The sequence below is a fragment of the Peromyscus maniculatus genome, chromosome 6 (assembly GCF_049852395.1).
Source record: "Peromyscus maniculatus bairdii isolate BWxNUB_F1_BW_parent chromosome 6, HU_Pman_BW_mat_3.1, whole genome shotgun sequence".
Taxonomy (NCBI): Eukaryota; Metazoa; Chordata; class Mammalia; order Rodentia; family Cricetidae; genus Peromyscus; species Peromyscus maniculatus.
The window spans coordinates 49,373,329-49,392,217 of NC_134857.1; the positions used below are offsets into that span (position 1 = coordinate 49,373,329).

Below are 18,889 nucleotides of genomic sequence, written 5' to 3' on the forward strand. Positions count from 1 at the left end.
TCAAAGTGGGGCTACAAAAATGTTTACCAGAGGCTGAGAGGGCATGGATGGAACTTAATGGACCAAAAGTTGCAGAATTCCACCTCTTTGTTAAACATTCTCTATAATGAATATGTTTGAAAACATTCTTTTGATTATTTCTACTTTCCTTCTCCTTCCATACTACCCTTCTTCTTTAAAAAAAATGTGATTGCAGCTACCAAAATGAAGTTCAATGCCTTTGTGACTTCTAACCGAAGCAAGAACTGCAAACAGCATTTCAATGCACCTTCTCACATTCGGAGGAAGATCATGTCTCCCCCTCTTTTCAAAGAACTGAGGCAGAAGTACAATGTACGATCTATGCCCATTTGAAAGGATGATGAAGTTCAGGTTGTCTGAGGACACTACCAAGGTCATCAGATTGGCACAGTGGTCCAAGTGTCCAGGAAGAAATACGTCATCTACATCGAATGAGTGCAGCGAGAAAAGGCTAACAACACAACCGTCCATATGGGCATCCACCCCAGCAAGGTGGTCATCACCAGGCTAAAGCTGGACAAAGACCGCCAAATATCCTGGAAAGGAAAGCCAAGTGTCAACAACTAGGAAAGGAGAAGGGCAAATTCAAGAAGAAACAATTGAGAAGATGCAGCCGTAGGAGCATCTCATGCACAGCTTTTATTAAAGACTGCTTAAGTTAAAAAAAAAAAAAGATATGTCCTGTACTGAATTTACCAGCATGTTAATCTCCAAGATAAAGAAGTATTGATGTTGATTTTGAGAAGGCTGAGTCTAATAACTAGGTGTACTGACTAGTTTTATATTAATTTGACACAAGCTAGAGTCATCAGAGTGGAAGGAGACTCAATTAAGAAAATGCCTCCATAAGTTCAGGCTGCAGGCAAGCCTGTAAAGAATTTTCTTAATTAGTGATTGATGAGGGAGAGCCCAGCCCATTGTGGGTGATGTCATCGCTGGGCTGCTGGTCCTGGGTTCTATGAGAAAGCAGGCTGAGCAAGTCAGTAAGCAGCACTCCCCTATGACTTCATCAGCTCCTGCCTCCAGGTCCCTGCCCTGCTTTAGTTCCTGTCCTGACCTCCTTTGATGATGAACTGTAATGTGACAGTGTAAGCTGAATAAACTCTTTTCTCCCCAAGTTGCTTCGCTCATGGTGTTTCATCACAGCAATAGTAACCCTAAGGTACTAGGTAACAAATAGTGTTACAAGGCACATAGTTTCTAATTATTTATATTCAATAAAATTGAAGAGGATCCAATACAATTGTCAATTGATAGATAATCAAATGTATTATTTGTTGACAAATGCTGATTCTAAGCCTCTAATTTGGAAGTTTAATGACTTGGTCAACAACTGAATTCTTATCCATCCCAATATAGATTTTCAGGCTTATTAAAGATGATAAATAGAAAAAGAATCAATGGATAAACTCTGTCTCTTCTTTTTTTGTTAAGAGGTAATTCTTACTCAATAGTAGATGATCAAATGGAAAAATGATTTGATTCAGCTCACAAATTATATCATTCCAATAAAAACAATTTGACCTTTAATCATTACCTGTCAGATTTGTTGTTTTAATCAAATGCTCAGCACCTACAATAATGATGATAATTAAAATGATAACAAATGAGATATTTAAGACACTGGGATCTTTCTAGTCAGGATATAACTTCAAAAATCACTGACATTTTTACAGAGCTAGATGGAGTAATCAATGAAGGATTTTGCCGTATAAAGTTCATGTTGTACTCAACAGGTGAATTCAACTATCAAATTGTTCACACCCTCATTTTGGTGTCCATCTGTACTCTAAACCTTTCAACAAGGTTAATGTAGTTACTTTCACCTCATGTGGAAAATCGCCACCTCTGGTCGAGTTTGGAACCTACTTTTGTTGATTCTTTCCTCCCTCCATCATGAGCCTTCTTTTCTTCTATTTTTTTGTGCATTGTAAATTTTCAGTGTGTCCAGTTTATACAGGTGATCAGCAGAGACTAAAGAAAAGATAATACCCCCCGCCTTTTTTTTTTTGAAGCTTGCACTGTGGCTCTGAACAGACGTCAGGCTTCCTGCACCGGTCTCTCTATGCAGTTCAAGCCTGACTGCAGATACCTGAGAGAGACGACCCCGACTCTCTTTTCAACAGGGCTTCATGTCAAAGCACTGGAAAAATTCCAGAAGGCTTCTGGTGCTTTCGAGTTCAGCTGCCAAATTCTGGAGCCATGGTGATCCCTCCCTGCTTACAGCCCAGCTGCCGTTGGCTTTTGCGTCCAGTGGGAGCCGTTCTTGTTATCGAGCGGTATTCCTTTCATTCTGCAGCAGGGGCAACGCCTCTAGCCTACTTGTCCGCAGCGACGCGCTGCCCTGAGCCTGGCGAAGCCCTGCAATAGCCCGGAAGGCGTCCCCCTTAGTTCTCTTGCTGCTGGCTGCTGGTGTTTTGGAGTTGAAAGCTCAGAGAGCCTCTGATGTATTTCTGTCAGCAGTTCCGCGGGGTCCCACAACAGTTGCCACCTTTCAAGGGACTTTGGCCTGGGACAATATCTGTGTCCCTCAAAGGGACAACATCCTCAGCCTTCCTCCTTTGATCTCCTTGCTTTGGACGTATTACCTTTCATATTCTCAAAAGACCTGTGAGTGAATATGTGGATAAATGAATATTCAGGGATGATAGGCCTCCTGGGGAAATAATCCATCATGCCAGCCCTCCGGCAGCTGCTCAATATTCATTTAATGCTGGCTGGCACCTTCCCACCCCTCTCTGTGGAGCAGCTATGGATATCTACTCTGTCATGAGGGAATTGCCGCTTTTTGGAGTTTAATTTAAACATGTTGATACCTTATTGGGCTTTTGTTTTGTTTCAGTAGCTTATTTAGACATCTGTTTTAAAATTTCGCTTCTTAAGGTTGGGGTGATGATTGTTACTTTCAATATCCAAATCAAGAACCCTTTGCAAGTATTTATTAAAACTAATGGTTGCAGGCCTTGAATCACTGGGTATTAGATTCTGTTAATTCTATTTAAAATTAACTTGAGCTTTAAAATGAATATATACACAATGTCAAGAGTTATATCTTTTAGAACTATTAACTTTATGATAAAACTTTGACAGATTGGAGCCGGAGAGACAGCTCAGTGCAGTGCTTAAGACCATGTGCTGCTCTTGCAAAGGACCCGAGTTCAGTTCTCAGCACCCCAATTAGGTGACTCACAGCTGCCCGTAACTGCAGCTCCAGGGGATCTAAAACTGGATCTGACCTCTGTAGGCACCTGAGCATTTTTTAAGAAAGAAGATTCTGGTGATACGTGGCAATTGAGAAAATCAAAGTTCAAAGCTACACGATTATTACTAAAATGTGTCTCACTGTGACCATTAGTATTTAAACTTTAACCACTGAGAGAAGAACATTTTGACATAATGGTCGTAATTGTCAACTCAGACATTTGTGGGAAGATTCAAATGCTGGTCTTAATGCCATGGAAACTCACTTATCTGACAACACCTCTCAGTCTCCTCTCTCCTCTGTGTTACACACACACACACACACACACACACACACACACACACACACACACACACACACACAGTGTATGAGAGAGCTGCCATCTCTCCTTCCTATGGATTTTTGGTTGTTTTGTTTTTTTAATTAAATTTATTCAATTGTTTTACATCCTGACCTCAGTTTTTCCCCCTCTCCTCTCCTCCCATCCTCTCCCCATGTACCTCCACCTCCCATTTGCCCCAATTCACTCCTCCTCTGTTTTTGTTCAGAAAGAAGCAGCTTTCCCATGAGTGTCAACAAAGCATGGCATAGCACACTGAGGTAGGACTAAGCTCCTCCTCTGTACCAAGGCTTGGCAAGGCAACCCAGGATGAGGAACAGGTTCCCAAGAGCCAGCCAAAGTGTTAGGGACAGCCCCTGCTCCCACTGTCGGGAGTCCCACAAGTAGACCAAACTACACAACAGTTACATCTCTGTAGAGGGCCTAGGTAGGTCCCATGCAGGCTTGATAGTTATTAGTTCAGACTCTGTAAGTTCCTAAGAGCCCAGGTTAGTTGTCTCTGTGGGTTTTCTTATGATGTCCTTGACTCCCTTGGCTTGTACAATCCTTCCTCCCTCTCTTCTACAGAATTCCCCATGCTCAGCCCAGTGCTTGGCTGTGGGTCTCTCCATCTGTTTCCATCAGTTACTGGATGAACATTCTTTGATGACAATTGAAGTAGTCACTACTCTGATTACGGAAGATGGCTAGTTCAGGCGACATATTCCCTATTGCTAGGAGTCTTAGCTACGGTCATCCTTGTAAATTCATGAGAGTTTCCTTTGAACCAGGTTTCTACCTGACCCTGAAATGCTCCCCTCCTTTAAGTCATCTCTTTCAGTACTCTCTCTCTCCAACTACCCCCCCACAACCTGATCCTTCATGTTCCCATCCCTGCCCAACCCCAGTCTACCCTTGAGATTGCTTCTACTTCCCTCCCCAGGGTCCCCCCTTGGGCCCTCCTTGTTACTTAGCTTCTCTAGGGCTGTGGATTGTAGCACAGTTATCCTTTATGGCTAATATCCACTTATAAGTAATGTTTATCTTTCTGAGTCTGGGTTACCTCATTCAGGATGATTCTTTTTCTCACTCCATCCATTTGCCTTTAAATTCCCTGGTGTCCTTGTTTTTAATCTCTCACCGTTACCCACTCCAATCTCCCTACCACATGGTTGAACTTACTGTTTTGTGCTTCTTAGTCTGGAGAAGGGACAGGAAGGTGCTCAAAGGAAGCCGACAGGGCTGAAGAGATAACTCCATCAGGTGTTTGCCACTCAAGCATAAGGATCTGAGTTCAGTCCCCAGAACCTATGTAAGAAACTAGTTATGGTGACCTGAACTTGGAATCCCAGTGCTGAGGAGGCAGAAATGAGCAGGTCCCAGGGGCTCCCTGGCAAGACCGCCTAGTTGAATTGGCAAGCCCGCCTAGTTGAATTGGCAAGCCCTAGGTCCCAATGAGAAAACCTGACTCAAAAAAGCAATATGAACAGCTCCTGATTAGGAAAAAACAACAACAACAACAGGAGAGATTGACCTCTGGCTTCTATATTCACATGCACACATGCACACTTGCATACATGTACACACACACACATGCATGTATGCATACACTCACTCATTCACACATGCCCCAAGGCAGGACCATACTGCCAGTAAGGATATACCTTTGAATATCTATGATCACTCACTAGGCTGCTGAGAACATTTGAGAACTTTTTCCAAACCATTCATGATGAGGAATGAATGAAAACCCCATTATTTGCATAAAATGAGTAGTAAACATCCTTTTAGTGTTCTTGTTCAAAGCAATGAAACGTTCCAGAAAAAATTTGGTGAGTTCTGACATAGCTACAATGGCTCCTGGTAGCAAACCTCACGTTCTAGATGTTGTATATCATTGTTTTCTTGAGAGATAACATGACATCCCATTTCTGGTTCATATGTTTTAGAAAAAAATGTAGGCATATTGTCAGTCATGTAATTGATATACAGCACTTCTTGACATGTCTATTTTTAATTAAAACACATTTTAATTAAAAAAAGGAGAGCAATTTTAAGAAGAGATGCTCTCTGCCAGATGGTGATTCCCAATTTACCTCAAATGTGTCGGGAACCACATGATTCACTTTGCTAATGCTTGTGCTTGTGCACTGTCGAGAATAGTAATTTTATTATGAAGAATAATCACCCACAGCACCACTTCTAAGTGAGAGAAGTTGGTGCAGTCACTGGCATGCATGGCTGTACCTTATAGCAATTCACCCTAAAATTCTAATGGTATGAGCAAGAGTTTTGTGTAAAAGTTTAATGCCTGCACTCTCAGGAAAGAAATAGACTTCTATTCCTTTGTTAATAAATAAAACCCCTGTGATCTCAGTCTGGGATTTACAAATGCCAGGTGACTTTAAGTGCCAAAGCCCCAGAACCAGAACATACTGCTGATCAGGGCCCATTTATGGTGGTGGTCAGGGCTTTTAATACAGCAGGGTGGGGAGGAATTCTATTGTTCTTTCTTGACTTTTTCCCACAGCTTCACATCCCTCCAACAGAGTTCTTCATGAACTCTGTCCTCCATAGAGACACCCCACATAGTCCACATGTATGGACTGCAGAAGTATTCAACAGGACCATACACATACCACAGTAAGTAGTTTTGTGTTTGCAAGCTCCAGGGAACAGGAAGGGGATGGGCCAGAAAGCTCCTCCTAGTGAGAGGGAGCTGATGGAACTGACCATGAGGAACCATGAATCACAGTCCTTGCACATAGTTCTATCATACAGTAATCATCAGAGTGGAAGCATCATACAAGATGAAGTAAACACTTCAGTGATACAAAGCTACAACCACACACCTCCCTGCGAAACTGCAGTTTCACGAGTGGAATAATGACTAGTTCCAAGTGCAATAGACTTTATTAGCAGTGTAAAATATTTTATTAATAGGGAATACGGCAATATCTTTCCATCAGTTCTACTGGATTCGAATATCTTATTACCTACAAAAATCTCAGTGGCATTGACATGTTTGTTTTTCTTTATTATCATTGAGATGGGGGGGGGGAATGGGACAGGAAAAAATACTCTAGAGTAGATTTAGGACACGAAGTGAACCAAATGGTTATTTTAAACAAGCTTTGGGGTTTATTATTTTAATCATTCACAAGAAATTTTTTTTTGCCCAGATTCAATTTCTGAGTCATAATTAGTGGTAAAATAGCTCATAAGGGAGAATATAAATTGAAATCGTTGTCAAGAACAATCACGCCTTTCAAAATTCAACGCCTTTTTTTTTATCCTAGAAGAAATATACCCCAATGTGAAAAGAGGAAATAGTTCACTGAACTCAGTGAGAAGGCTGTGCTTTTGGATGTCATTTCACAGGTCTGAGTGTCAAAGCCAAGTTCTGAGCACAGGTTTTACGAATGTCGGGTTAGGATGTGGTTGTGATTCTTACAAGCTACCAAGTGTAGAAATAAACCTGACTTGGTAAGCTGTAGTAAACAGGTATCAGCACCAATGATCTCTGATAATAACCAAGTTAATCCCCTTGTGATTCAAACTCACTTGCAGCACTTAGCTCAAACTTTCCACTCAGGCTCAAATGCAACTAAATCCCACAAACCCCATATCACAGATTTTACTGGATGAAAATGGGGTTGAGGAAGAATGTATCCTCAGAAGGCAGCATTCTTGTGTCACAAGAGCTTGAGGTTGAGGTTAACCTTGGCAAACACAGTTCTGTTTCTAAATATCAAAATGTATTTACACAAAGGGTAAAAGAAATGGTTCATTACTTTGACCAAAATCCAGTAGATCTGGCAGAGCTGTAATTTATCTATCTAACGCCTACTTTTTATATTAGTTTACTTTACATTGGCACCATTTTGAGAGTTTTTAGATCTCTTAAATTTGCATTTCAAAGTAGCTATAAAATATGTATTCCATTGCAAAACATTAGCATAAAGTGATTCGATATTATACATTCTGTCGGAAATGCCAGGAAGAATTCCACAACTATTGCATTTCCATCTGGCAGCATCTTCCTACACTGAATATTTGCATAAATATTTCAGCAATAAAGTAAAATTATGAAACATAAACTCTTTAGGTTATATTCCAAATTGATAACCTCTTCAAAATTTAATAAGCTAAGGAAGTGTGCAATTGTACGAAAATTACTACAGTGCTTCCACCCATTTTGAACTGTCCTGGGGAAGCAGTTCTTTCTTCAATACATATCTCATTCATATCTTACCTTTTCTGTCCCTGTGGAATGAGTGGTTGGGAAAAATAAAGCCATACTCACTATATGTATGAATGTTTAATAGTCTGCCTTTTCTAAAACACTACTCAGCCTGAATGCAAGAGTTATGTGCTTGGTCACTGACAGGTGGTGTGCTGGGACTGGCATGTGATTGAGCAGGAACTGTCTATTTTATTTAAATGAATGCTATCTTTTTGAGTACAAAGATAACATTTGTCCTCAGAGCTACAATTTCCAGGATTGGTGATGATTGGTATGCTAACCAAGTTTCCAGAAGGTCATTTGGTTTTCCCCAGTGATAATGGACAGCATTTACATCTGTCTTCAATTTTTGAGGTAATATTCATGGTCTGTGATGTAAGTGGGGATATGGATATGAGAGGGCCTTCATATGTTACTTTTCTTAATATTATTCTGCAAGCATTATTATACTTGAGGGGAGAGCTAACGTTCTCCTAGTGTATTCAGACAGAACTGGATTAGAATTTGACTCTACTACCAATTAATTCTGTGATCATGGGTAAGTTCCTTAAAACCACTTTTAATCCCTTAGACCAATTTAAATGACTGGCAGTGTAATGCTAACCATTGGAGCTGTTCCATGAGTAAGGACGACAATGTGTGTCAAGTACATATTTAACGGTTCAGTGCTTGGCAAGGGGAAAGCTTTAAGAAACTCAAGGTTTTGCTAACCAAAACTCTTCTCATTCTTATTATTGCTGCTATTACATCTGTGAGTCCAAACTTGGCTAAATATCTTCTGTTATATACAGCTACTTTACATGGTTTATTGGAGAAAGTGTTGGCCTGAGACACAGGCACCTGAGTTCTGTTCCAGATCCATTACATCCTAATGTCTTCCAGTAGTTAATGTATCTTTGAACCTCAAGGTGAGGCCTGAATATGATGGGCAAGATTCCTTCCAGGCCTAACTGTCTAGAAGGCATTTCTTCAGTAGTAAGCAGTGATTTTTGGAACCTTAACCTTTTACTCTCTATCAAAACACTCTGGCCTCCTTCCCTCTATGAGTGTATGAGGGGGCTTGGTATTTGGTGGGCATGACGGAGTTCTACTCTTATCAGTGTGAAGATGAATAGCCCTAAAGAATAATATTTAGTATGTGGGCATATGCGGGTCTTTGGATTGTCAAAGATTACTAGGAATGCTGGGTGACATGTCTCGACATGTAGCACTGGTTATTATAAATGTTTTTTGCTTTATGATATAAAGAAATCAGAATGTACAGGTAGTCTACTGGCCGGCCAGCTTGCTTGGATATTTTTCTTTTTATGTGTTTGGCTTTGTCATCATACAGACACCAAGAGAAAGATAATTTTCTGATACTTCAGATATACGGGTTAATGTTTTGAAAGTGTTGAATAATTTTAGTTTTCTTTGTCTACATTAGGCTGTCAAAGATACGCAATGAGTAGGGTCGAGGAGCCAGGAATATGGCACAAATGAGTCACATTTGTGACAAAACTCGGTAGCATGAAACTCTAAGACAACTGGTGTGTATGGGAGCGTTCTGTCTATGAACTGAGGATCTATAATTTTTATTCATTTGCTAACATTATTTTTATTGCGTGGTCATGAAATAAACTGTAAGGCCACAGTATTGCCTCCCCAGATGTGACATTACTGTTCTCTTCTTCCTCTAATTATTTTTAGAAATTTTTGGTTAAGGATTTGGATGATTTGTTCAACCAAGAAGGTGCCAACTATGATATTTCTATCATTTAATGAGCATCTAATAACTGTTATCATTATATGTGCAGGATATAGAAGATATTGTTTATATGTTATTATTAAAAATATTTAAGGCTGAAAGTTTCTTTTTCACAGCAATGCAAGGAGAACATTTTTAAAGATTTATTTCATTTCTTATTTATGTGACTGTGTGTGTGTGTGTGTGTGTGTGTGTGTGTGTGTGTGTGTGTGTTTGTGTGTGCCTGCATGTGGGTATGGAGATATGAATGGAGGTGTCTGTAGAAGTGTGAGGAGGGTGTCAGATATCTGAAAATGGAGTTACAGGGGGCTGTGAACTACCTGACATGAATGCTGGAATCTATACTTTGATACTCTGCCAGACTAGTGAGTATTCTGAACCACTGAGCAATCTCTCCAGCCCCCAAATGGAGATTTTGAAGACTAAACTGAACTGTTTATCAAAGTTTACCTAGAAAGTGTGAACCAAATACAGCTCCGCAGATTCTACGGTCCAAATCCATGATTACACCTCACAGCTGATTACTAGTTGGCATTCACTGAGAACTTCAGTTGCTCACGCTTTAGCTTCTCAATAACACTGCAGTTAGGAAGTTAAAATTCCGAGGAACAAGGAAAAGGAAACGTTATGCTCATTGTATTGACACAGGCCAGTATTCCCAGCTGTTTGGGAGGGTGAGGCAAGAAGATTTCAAGAACAAGGATGGCATGGGCTGTTTAATGAGTCTTCCATCACCGACTTCAAGACTCCATCTCAAATGTCAGGAGAAAGCTGGTGACAGTGTAGCTCAATGGTAGAGTGCCTGATGAGCATGCACAAGTCCCTGGGTTTTATACCAGTACTAACACACACACACACACACACACACACACACACACACACACACACACACACACACACACACGCATCCCTCATTCCTTTTGACCTCAGAGCTGACTTAGTCCTGTCAGTGAACAGTATCTCCAAGGCTATAAATATCATTCTTTTCTTTTTACATTTTTTCACTATGATTTTTGAAAAAATATTATATGTGTTTGAAAATTTAGAAATTATACAGTAAAAAGGATTTATAAATATTTATCCTAAAATGTGAATTTGAAGCTCTTAAACTTTGCAATCTGAAAATTATTAGATTTTTTTTCTCGCTTCAAAATAGAAGTATTCAATATAGGAATTGGAAAGAGCAGACATTATCTTTCAAATTAACCTGTTATTTTTAATACTCACTTTCAAAGTGAACTAAGACACCAAGATTTTTGTCTGAGATTTCTTGGAAAAATTGATTAATTATTTCAAGATTCTTTCCATTTGAAAGAGAAACATGGATAAATTGCACTACCCTGAACACGATTAGGAGCCATGATCTGAATATAAGATGGAAACAATTTAAGAATAATGTGTACATTACTTCAAAATTGCTTCTCTATAAGACTGTAATGTGTAGAATCCATTGGAGGCCATGCTGTGTCAATCTTGGCTTGAACAGTTCCAGAGACTTTCTTGTTCACATAGTTGGGAGGTTGAGGACGCACCAGTCTGATGATTGTGCCCAATTTTATGTTCTTTCCCAAGCAGCGCTGCATTTCCCAAGGGCGTTAGCTGTGGAGATGTAAATATGCCCATGTTGCATGAGGAAGTCAGTTTTTGGAGAGTCGAAGAGTCCTTTCCAAATTCTCAGGGCTGGTCAGTGACAAAGGCAGGAATCATACCCAGAGTTCTTCAATCCAAGTGCAATCTTTTCCCAACCCACACTGCTTACTCTTGCAACCATTTCAATGTTACTTGTGTTTTTATGTCTTCAAAGAGTCAGAGGGAAATAGCCATCATCCTGTTCAGCACATATTGCCACAGAATAGCTACAGAAGCTAATGCATGTAGGCACAGGGTACTGTTGCATTTTGTGGGATGCAGTAGTGCATAAGAGATGAGCTTGCAAGATAACATCTTAGAAAAATAGTTTTTCACTATCACCCAGTGGGTAAAAGCCCAGATCATCCTACATGAGCACAGAACAAGATGGGAAGAGAAGGCATAGACCAATGGGCCAAAGGAATGCTAGCATTTGTCAAACTATGGTTATACAAAGACAGGAGCTGATTTTTTACAAGAAGAGAATGTCCCTGGCTACCTAACTTATTTGAAGCAGATTAAAATAAAAACACCCATTGGCTTCGTCAGTAAGGGGGTTACAGATCATTAATAGCACAGAGTTTTATGTACTACTGAAGTGAATGTTTTTAATCTTACTAATCTATCATCTGTTTTGTATGTATACATTTGACGTGTGTGTGTGTGTGTGTGTGTGTGTGTGTGTGTGTGTGTGTGTGAGAGAGAGAGAGAGAGAGAGAGAGAGAGAGAGAGAGAGAGAGAGAGAGAGAGAGAAAATGAATGTGGGAGAGCACATGCCCTGGTGTACACATAGAGGTCCGAGGACAGCTTCAGTCTTCACCCTCCACCTTGTTTGAGACAGGATCTCTTTGTTGGTTGTCCACTGTGCACACCAGGCTGGCTGGCCTGTAAGATAGAAGGGTCTCCTTTCTCCACCCCCCACCCCCCCACCCCATCTCTTCATAGGAGCATTGGGATCACAGACACCTGAACTATGCACCTGGCTTTGTGTGCGTGTGTTTTGGGGGTTTGAACTCAAGCCCTCACACTTGCACAATCAGCCCTTTTTTTTCACTAAGCCATCTCCCCAGCCTCTGATGTGTCTGTCTGTTTGTTTCTAATTCTTCCTATTAAAGAATTAAAAGTGTTTTTCCCACCACTTGATAAGCCATGCTTCATATGAGCCTGAGCAGTTCCCTTGCTTTGGGGTGGGGTAAGGATGAAGTCGGTCACTAAGGAACTTCGTGTTCCAGAACAAGGAGCAGAGGTCACAGTGAATGTAGCTCTAATCACAGCCCTAACCTGTGTGTGGGAAGACAACAGGGGTCCCAAATCCGCACACACCTTGTCTGCTCCATTTCCCAGCAGGCTCACAAGGCTTCATTCAGTTGGATAACTACACCAACTGTTCTGTTGCCTCAAGCACATGTGCTTTTTCCTACCAATAATGCACCTTCAATGCTTTAGATCTCAGGCTAAATGTATGATTACTGTATAAAGTACACGAGTCTACAGAGGTGTGGTGGTGCCCTGTAATCACAGTACTGGAGGGGAAGGTAGAGGCAGGGAGACCCCAAGTTGTAGGCCAGCCTGAGTACATATCAAGGCCTCTTTTCACAAGCAAACAAATAAAATATGCCTGACTAAACCTGCATCTCAGATAAACAACAAGCACACGTTAGAACAAATGTATCCCAAACATTGCCGTGAATACACACACATACACATGTGCGCACACACACACACACACACACACACACACACACACTCACACACACGCACACACTCACACACACAGAAACCAATCTGGTAATTGTGTGAAACTCAAATTTAACCAAGAACCTTATGTTTTTCACCAATTCTTATCTTACCATAATTGAAAAGTCACCTGTAGTTATGAAAAAAAAATTGAGGGAAATCTTGTGTACCCCTTACCTAGTTTTTTCCATGGGAACACCTTGCATTGCTATACCACACCAGGAAGCTGACAAGGACACACTCTACTAACTCTAAATAATTTCACCAACTGAAAAGAGAAAAGAAAAGAAAGAGGACAAACCCCTGTGTTTACTTGATTCAATTTTTTTCACAAGCAAATTTGTGTGACCGCCACAGTCAAGACAGAACCACCATGTGCTGCAGAACTATGCTTTGTATGCCATCACCTTCCTCCTTGGAAGCCCTCAGTCTACTCCCATCTTTAATTTTGCTAAGAGATGAACATTTTAATGACTGTGTTTTCAACATTAACATAGAAAAAATGTTGTCAGAACCATGATTTCAAAGATACTGCTTAGGATCAAAGTAACTTGGTTAGTTAAGTTTTTTTTTTTTTAAGTAGTCAATTTAAAAGAACAAGGTAAGTAATAATTCAGGCGATGTACAGGCTTGACCAAAATTTCGAAGGTGAGAGTTAGTGTGTTTTGGGATGGCAAATACAAAAAGAATAGAAGGAGACCATCGATCACTAATCTTTAATTCTAAAAGTCATTCTGAACCAGCTGGACACTCCAGCCCAATGTGTGAGTTCAGTTTTCAGGACTCAGCTATAAATTTAGCTGTTTGTCTCACACTTGAGCAGACCCAGGAATATGTCCAGAGGAGCCTTCATATATCCTGCCTGATGGGTTAGTAGAATAGAAAATTATGAGGTAACAGAGCCTTAGTGCTTAAAGTTCTCATGGAAAATAGCTTTTTTTTTTCTACTGGTCATGTAGAATCAGAAGACTGAGTGGATTTTAGTTTTCCCATAAGGCAATGGGAGGAGTTATCTGCTTATTATTTATTTATTTATTTATTTATTTATTTATTTATTTAGAGTCTACACATGTTTACAAAATTAGGCCTTGTTGTATGTGAAAGAAGAAGGAAGAATCGGGGTTAAAATTACGGCTTTGTGAGAATGAGCTGCCCCCGCTGCTTCCTTCTCCTATAGACATGGTAACAGAGAAAAGATGAGGGTTTCTTATTTTAAAAGAAAACTTAAGCACCAACACTTAAATTTTCTTGATTATTTTCTTCATTTTTTAATAAAAATCTGTATTTTGATTGTGACAAAAACTGACATTGTAGTGTGAAGTTCACACTTAAAGAGGCTTTCCACAGACATCTAACTCATAGCTGAAAAGATGGAGGTCTAAATGCAGGTCTCCATGATGCCAAGAACTGAGGACTCCCATGATTCAAGACGGAGAAATTTGGACCTCAGCAAGTCTGGATAGTTTCTCAAGTAAACCACTACTCCAATGTGAAGATTAATCTGAGACCCTGCTTGTGGGTCTTTCAACCCTCGAACTGACTCAGTGGAATTTGTCCCATCAGTAACGGAATCCTGGTGCTTGCAGTTTTGGGGTTCAAAGCTGAAAAAATGAAGTTCTAAGTCTTTGTACCCCAAGAGTACAGCACTCGCCTCCAATCTCCCAAACTCCTCCAGCCCCTTCTTGAGCAAGTGGCTGGGATGGTCAAACTGACATTTATAACTTCATAATTGGGAAGGGTTTTTTCCTTGAGTTTCAGGAATTAGAACCTCAGGCAGGATGCTCTGTCTGCATCTGCTCTCCACTAAAAGTCTTTCCCTCTGCAGTTTCCCATCTGCAAAATGACAGCATTGGTAAAACAGGAACTGGCTTTATCATCTGTGGGTCACATTGAGCTCAGGTAAGGAACACCTTGCCTGAAGGTTCAGCATTCTCAGGTGTTTATTAGTCTCTCACTTTCCCATTTATTGTTCCAATGAGGAAACAAATTCTTAAGGCAAAATATTGGGGACATAGAACCAAATCATCAGTTAGCTATTCTTACCATTGTTTCACCATTTCTCCAAGCATACACCAAATGTTAAACAAAATGTTCGACTCATTGCCCTTCTTCCCTGCCCCTTCCCCCGACAACTCCCAAGGAATATACCAGTAACAGTCCCAAACTGCACACATGCTTAGATCCCAAGGAATGAATACCAGTCCCATTGAACTCTTCATTCTGCACTGTTGCCCTCAAATTGTGCCTTCGGTAACCCTGAAGCCTTGGGTAACTCTGTTGGCTACTTCTTGGATTTATGGTAATTTCAACTAGTTGAACAGTGAATCCAAAAGTTTTAAATTGTTTTATTTCCTGGTGAAATACAAATTGCATTTGATAAAAAAAAAAAAAAAACCTAAGTTCCAAACCCCAGAGTTATTTTAAATTTGTATTTCTTATGATATACTAAACACCAACAAAGGTGAAAGTAAACTTTTACCACTCCCTGACTTACAACATGACCAGCAAATTTGTTATTTCAGTAATAGAATCACTCCACAATTCCATTACTTCCTAAACAAAACTTACTCAGCGTTCACTGAAAATACACGAGGGGAGAACATGTCTGAGTAAGTGTCATCTTTTACACATTGTTCTAATTCTGGCTCATAATACGAAAGAAAGACTTTGTGTGTGAGAATCTTGCTGCATCCTAATTAGAAAACACCATGTTACTATATATTGAGGGCCTATATCTGCAGTATTTATCACTGCATTAATTCATAGGAATTTCCTTTTGGGTATTATGAGAGCTAGTGTATTCTCCTTCAGAAAGATGTGTCTTGAGTTTCTCAATGGTTATTTGGGGAGACAAGAAGTCTTCATTTCATGTTCTAAATTTATGAAACATCTTGTATAATAGCCTTCTTATTGGAACTTTGAAGTGTGTGAAGCGATTATTCTCCCGAAGAAAGAGCCATGGAGAAAATGGCTTCCTGGGGATCTAAAATAATCTCAGTGAACAAGGAATGGTGATGTCAAAGTAATTCTTACTTCTGCATCTAATAAGTTCAGGGATAGAGATAGGAAAACTCTCTAAAGCGGACTAGTGGGGTCAACATGAACAAACTGTGTGATAAATTGATAAATATTTAAGTGAAACTAACTTGCAGCATCTATTTTTCACATTATAACTAGAACTGTTAAGTCGTAAGATGCCAGTAAGATTGTATTTTGATTTTTCATGGTAATATTAGAAGGAAGAAAGAATGTGGAGAACTGGATTCTACTAGAAGGGTCTCTTGCCTTATGCCATTAAGACACCACAGGAGAAGCCAGGCAGAGAGTTCAGGTTGATAGTGCTTGGCACATGACTTAGTCAGGGTGTCTGTTGCTGTGATGAAATACCATGGCCAAAAGCAAGTTGGGGAGGAAAGGGTTTATTGCTTACACTTCCACATCATAACCCATCACTGAAAAAAAAATCAGGACAAGAGCTCAAGCAGAGCAGGAACTTGAAGGCAGGAGCTGATGCAGAGGCCATGGAGCTTATTGGCTTGCTCCTCATGGCTTGCTCAGCCTGTTTTCTCATAGAACTGAAAACCACCACCCAGGGGTAGCATCACCCACGGTGGACTGGGCCCTCTCTCAGTGATCACTAATTAAGAAAATGCCTTCTAACTGTGCAATGGTGGTACACACCTTTTATCCCAACACTTGGGAGGCAGAGGCAGGCAGATCTCTGTGAATTCAAGGCCAGCATGGTCTACAGAGCAAGTTCCAGGACAGCCAAAGCTACACAGAGAAACCCTGTCTCAGCAAACGAACAGCAAAAACAATAAAATTAAAATTAAATTAAAGAAGATGTCCTGCTTATGGAAGCATTTTCTCAATTGATGTTCCCTCCTTTCAGATAACTCTAGTTTGTGTCAAGTTAACATAAACAAGCCAGCACACCATGCAAGTGCGAGGACTTGAGTTCAATACCCAGAACCCATGTAAAATCAGAACACTAGGCATAGCCCTGTGGGCTTGTAATCGCAGCACTGGTGAGTCAGTGACAGGCAGACCCCAACTCACTAGTCAGCTAGCTTGACATATGAAACCCTAGGACAGTGAGGGATTTGTATCAGGGAAAAATAACAAAACACTCAGTGCCCAAGGATGATGACACCTAAGGCTGCTCACATGCATATACAATCACTTGTATGTTTATCCTCACACACTTGAACATTCATGTACATACCTATACATACACATACAAACATCCATGCACACAACAAATTAAAAATGAAATATGCTATTAGATTCAGCAGGCCAACTCTATTGTATCCCCAGTGTAGACTAAATGTTTTTTGTGCTACCGATAAAGCCTTTGCCAGGGCTGCTAGAAGGCTTACCAGACTTGTGCCCCTGTATGGGTAAAGGGAGACTGAGTCTCATCAGCAATTGTCTGGAGTTCGACCCTGAAGACATTATAGCAATCCAGGCTGGGCTGTGTGTATCTGATGATTTTCAAACACACAGACACAAACACATCCCTCTATGCACACCCCAAATATACTGGAGAAGTGTTTTTTAGAATCCAGCAAATCTTTTAAAAGTATGAAAAGGAACCTGATAATTTGCTCCCTGGAAGTCTGTCAAAAGGCACACATCAATGACACTTTTTGGAATACAGCATCTATCTTGCATTGAGCCTCCCAGCACTGTTACAGAGTGAAAATAAGGAAATGTCAGAGCAAAATAAGGAAATGACTAATCAAAATAGCTGGGGCTGCGAGCATTCATCTTAGTCATTAGAGCACAGGAAGGTGACATTATATAAAAGCAGATAGCTATGAACTCAGAATCTGAAAATCAATTTCCTGAGATGCATGAATAAGAATCTATTGCGTGTCTGGTGTTCGGTATTTATCCTGAATTTAAAATTATGTTCAGGTTCTTGGAGAGTTTCTTCCTGTAGTAACCCTGCCTCCTCCTGGCCCTCCCCTGTGCAGCTCTCCAGGTCACCCTCCTTTATGCTCACCCCCAAACCTTACCCTACTCTATTTTTCCTGATGAAGGTAAATTCAACCTAGACAAATTAAATAGAATTTTCTTAGGAGCTGTCAAATCCTAGTAAGTTAGAATAGCACTCTTTTTTTTTCTACTTCATGAAATCATGTTTAAAATCCTCTACTTTGTTTTAGAATTTGAGAGGAATAATTTGATTCAAAACCCTTTAGTGAAAAATAGTTCTGTCTGTAAAAAGCCTTCTGCTTGGGGTTCAGTTGTGCGGTTGTTTCTTTGAATATACTGTATAGGCCAAGAAAATATTCAACATGCCTTGTACACAATGTGCTTCTTAAATTTAGCCATGCTACTCTGCCTTCTTCCCTAATGCAGCCACAGTTTAGTCCCTCAGGCTGGCCGTCTTGTGCAGGCTTTGGTGATAATTTTTGTTTGGCTTTAGACAGTAGAGTTTTACTATTTAGGAAATTGCTCTTACAGTCCTTTTTAGAGAACAGTACACAGAGAAATACAGAGGGCTTTGTTGTTGTTGTTAGAATCTGACCTAGGTTTTTTGATTTGGGAAAAAAAAAAAAGTCTAGAAAGATCACCCACCATTAGCTAATGAGACAGACAGCTTTGACAGCAAAATCGAGTTTCTTGAACCGTTAGCAACTTCTTCCAAAGTGTCTTGGGGTCTGAAAGAGTTAAGTATGAAAAGATGTTTCATTTACTCCCTAGGAGTAGTCTAGGCCCTGGGAGAATTTTGACTCATTATAGTTTTTAACTTTCTGTCTGAAGGAGCAATTCCCACAGAGGCAGACAGACAGAACAGAGCCCTCATTATAGGAGAAACACACATTGTGAGCCCCCTTTATTTCTTGCGGAGGCCGTGTAGAAGAGAGTGTAGCTTTAAATTATACTTTTCACAATGCTTCTCAAAGAGAACATGGCAAATGAATTGAATTCTTTTAAACTAAATTGAATATCTGAAGGAAAATAAATCTGAACAACCAA

General features: G+C 40.2%; 1 protein-coding gene and 1 pseudogene across 2 annotated transcripts in view; both read left to right on the forward strand.

Annotated features, from left to right (window-relative positions):
• Schip1 (schwannomin interacting protein 1) overlaps positions 1-18,889 on the forward strand; it is a 690,937-nt gene that overhangs the window by 172,871 nt on the left and 499,177 nt on the right. The window lies entirely within an intron of this gene.
• Positions 24-688, forward strand: LOC107400014 (large ribosomal subunit protein uL24 pseudogene; annotated as a pseudogene).